Genomic DNA, 4,234 nt, shown 5'->3' with positions numbered 1-4,234 from the left:
GGAGATATTAATGTCCTTCTAATTAAAAATTGTTGTTAGATATACACCCTTTATTATTTCCACTGTATGTGGTATAATTTGCTAGTCAATGAAAAATGTAATCTCCAACAGAACCAAAGCTACAAACAAAAAAGAAATGAAAACCTGTTGATTACCCAGCAAATTATAATTTACAACTTATTTAGAATGCTACTTACCTTTAATGAAAGCAAAAATTGGACAGATTGTTAACCTAGTTCCTAAAAAGCATAGGTGCCTATATGTAGTAGAGCCATGGGCTTGTAATTAGGATATTATTTGAGTCCTGGCTGTGATGCTAGGTTGTATTACTGAAATTAAAGTTACTTAACCTATTTCCCCACCAGTAAAACGAAGTTACTAATACTTATATTGTGTACTTCATAGTTGAGAAATGTACTTTGTGAACCTTAAGGCACTACAGAAATGTGAATCATTATTGTTAAATTTAAACCAGCTAAGAAATGAGGATATTCGATGAAGTTAGAAATTTCAATAGCTCAATTATAAATAGAAAAAGCAAGGAAAAATAGCTAGTTGTGAATGACTGAAAATAAAACCAAAAATGGCATGATTTTTAACAAACCAGGAGAAAAATAAAGATAAAATGATAATTCATACTTGAGTTAAAGTTAAAAAAGACTGAATAAAAAAGTACACATTAAGGGTTTACCTAATTAAGGGGATAAAAGTAGAAAAGAAAACTCAGTCCTAGTCTTTAAACTTACATTATAGGAGAGGAGGCAATAATCAATTAATAAGCATTAATCAAGTGCTTACTATATAGTAGGTACTCTAGAGTACCTAGATACTTTTATGTGCTTAACACACAGGGCTGTAGGTGTTCAGGGAAGGTCATTTTGGACTTGAAAATTATAGGGATGAGTGGGGCCATACCTCTATGTAGACAGATGTAATTGCAACTATGGTAGAGCTGATTTGATCAAGGTCCCACAAAGGTGCCGGAGGTTGCCTCCTAGAGCAGGTTAGAAACCACCTTGGCAGAAAGGAGAATGGTTAAGTTATAGAGAAGATTGCAGAGAAGTATGGCATGTAGAAAGGCTGGAGGTCTTTCTGAAAACAGTTACCAGTCATATCAGAGGTGATCAAGGGTTGAAGTTTCAGAAATGAAAAGATCAAAACCTCCAGGGCATGGTCTACCAGTGGGTATCAAGAGAGGGACAGGAAAAGGAATTCATTTGTTTAGGCTAATAAATGGCCAGGAGAGTTAAGAGGGATTGAAAATGATGTATAAAGATGTTTAAAAGAGTAAGCAAAGGGGCAGCTGGGTGGCTCTGTGGATTGAGAACCAGGCCTAGAGACAGGAGGTCCTAGGTTCGAATCTTACCTCAGATACTTCCCAAATGTGTGACCCTGGGCAAGCCACTTAACCCCCATTGCCTAATCCTTACTGCTCTTCTGCCTTGGAACCAATACACAGTATTGATTCTAAGATGGAAGGTAAGGGTTTAAAAAAAGAAGAGAGAAAGGGAGAAAAATACAGCCAGAGAAAGACAGTAGAAGAAGAAGGAATTTTTTTACCTGGGGAGGTCTTTGGTCTTTTTATATTCAATTTAATAAACATTAAGTGCCTATTACTACTAGGCATTGTGCTACGGGCTGCATCTATCCATCCATCTACCACTGCTCTCTCTAGATATTTCAATATAATTGGTTACCTTTGTAATCTTGGGTATTTTATTTTATAAATTGAAAAACATAAGAGCAGGAATCCATAGGCTTCCCCAGATAAGGGGGCTCATGACCCCCTAAAGGTTAAGAACCCTTGCTTCCAGTCATGGTGGGGGACAAATGATAGGAGCATCCTCTTCAGTTCTGGCTTCGTGGGTGGCGCAGGTGTGTGTGTGTGTATGAGAGTTACTTGAAGAACGCAACAGGGGGATTCTGAACTAGAGTTACAGCAAGTAAGAAAAGCGTTTCCTAAAGTGGGTGACTCTGGGAGGAATGACTCAAAGCCGTAACGAAGGGGCTGATCTTCGAGTTCCCGGAGGCGGGAGCCTTGTCTGGCACCTAAAGGAAAGTATTGGGGGCGTTTCAGACCTGAAACTCAGCCGGGGGCTGCTACATGTTTAGGCTGAACTTCTCAGTGACCTCTTTTTTAGCTTGTGCCCAGCAGAGGCGACTTTCTCCTCTCTGGAAGTATTCTCCAACTGCTCCCTGGGTCTTCCCACTTCGGACAGATGTAGGTCAAGGTCGGTGGAGAGGGGAAAGAGGAAAAGAGGGGAAGGGTACATGGGGCTCACACCCATCACTTTCAATCTGCTGACCTTCACAGCCCACTAGGAGCCTCGCGGGGAAGAGTCCGATTCAGAATTAGTGCCGGGTAAGAGGAGCTGGAAAAGCTATAGTAGAGGATGGAGAAGAAACTTAACCCCGCGCAACCTCGCGAGATTGGCCGCGGAGGCTGCAGCACCTCGAGGCCAGCTCTCGCGAGGTTTAGGAAAGTTCCCACGGCTGTGTTGTGTCTGAAGGGGCCGAAGGAGGGGGAAGGCAAAGCTGAAAAGGTAAAGTGCGAGACGAGGCTGTCCGCATTTAGAAAGCGGTTTTATGCGGAGGAGCTTGCACAAAAGGCCGCCCGCACATGCTCTGTTGGTTCTTCTGAGCTTCCTTGAGGTTTCAAAGGTAGACGTCCAATTTTCCGGGTTTGCAATAAAATCATGGGAACGCAGTAGTTGCAAGTAATCTCATGCAGGTTGGGCTTGCCATAATAAGGTTTTCTGCATGTATGTTTCACACGCCAATTTTAAGTGATTAGCTCTCATTCCTCTATACCAAAAGATTACTGGTCCTTTACAGGGTGTCCCAAAAGTCTTGGTGCAGCTCAAAACTTAAAAGTCTAAATAGTTTTAATAATAAAGTCTAAGTGCGGATTTTTAGCTATTATTAAAACTTAAATAGCTCAGAATCACACTAAGACTTTTGGGAAATCCTGTATAGTGACAAGAGTAGTTTAAAATACACATATGTATGAAATTAAGATTATAAAAAGGAACAGAAAGGCACTTGTGGCAAACTACTGGAGAATTTTGAGACCTAGGAAAGTTAAAGTACCTGGGTTGGGTACACGTAAGAGAACTAGTTCCTTCTACGCAGTCACTCCTGGATATCGTCCTAAACACATGCAGGACTGGTTTCCTATAACGAGGTCATAAAGAAACAAAAGCAGAGGTCAGCCCTCTTTACAAACTTTGCTATTTCCCATGGTAACAATGGAGCGCGAAAATGGGGAGTTTCCTTCCCAGGAGCATTGATTATAATTTCGTTTTTCGAAGAAAAAAAAAGTTTGATGCCCTAGGGAAAAAATTAGGGATTTCTTCATGGAACATCCAGCAGATAGAAGGAAACGCTAAGCACACACACACAAAAAAGTAAAAATGTTTAATTCCTTTAGAAGGTAACCCACACAGAAACCTTAAGCTCAAAACTAAGGTGGCTACTCAAGTGAGGATGAAGTTAGGTAAGCAAGCAGAAAGACTGCAATTAAGAGTTGTTTAGTAACTCGGTCCCTTGCATTGTTCAGACTGTAGAACCCCGTGGAGTTACTAAAAGGGAAGGATTTCAAGATGAAGGGAGAGTCCACACGGAAAATTCCCATCTGGGCCATTAGGTAAGGTCTGCCCTCTGGGGCTGTTGACTTCTCCCAAGTCCTTTCCCACCTTTCTCTAAGGTCTCTCCTTCTGACCCCGTAGCTCTGCCATTCTCCAGCCAGTTTTAATGCCCTAAGGTCTTCCCAGTCTCAACACATCTCTCTGGTAGCTTTAAAAACATCAACAACTACCACCCCCGGAAAACCCAAGCTGGCTTCCCCCCACCGTAGCTACACAGAGGGAGCTCCAGCGGCAGATCCTCGTGCGCATGCTCAGTCTCTGTCGGGGTGGGTTTCCAGCGTGAGCCGCGGAATCTCCTACTACGAGGGCGGTGCTCCACTTGAAGGCGGGGGGGCAAGGAGGGGGGCAGCTGGCTCTCTTCGGCCGATGGAACGGGACGGGGGTGGGGGGGAGGAAAGAGTCACCGAGAGAGGGGGTGGAGAGACAAGCGAAGAGAAGGAGGGGAGGTGGCGGTGGCGGCGGCGGCGGCAATCTCGCGAGGGTTAGAGTTTTGGCGAGAGTTTGTGGAAGATGGCGCCTGTTGTGACAGGGTAAGTCTAGGGACTCAAGAGCTGGGGGGGTGGGGGGAGAGGTAAAGTTACCGGCGG

This window comes from Gracilinanus agilis, chromosome 6, assembly GCF_016433145.1.
Source record: "Gracilinanus agilis isolate LMUSP501 chromosome 6, AgileGrace, whole genome shotgun sequence".
Taxonomy (NCBI): Eukaryota; Metazoa; Chordata; class Mammalia; order Didelphimorphia; family Didelphidae; genus Gracilinanus; species Gracilinanus agilis.
Note: the sequence above shows the minus strand (reverse complement) of the source record.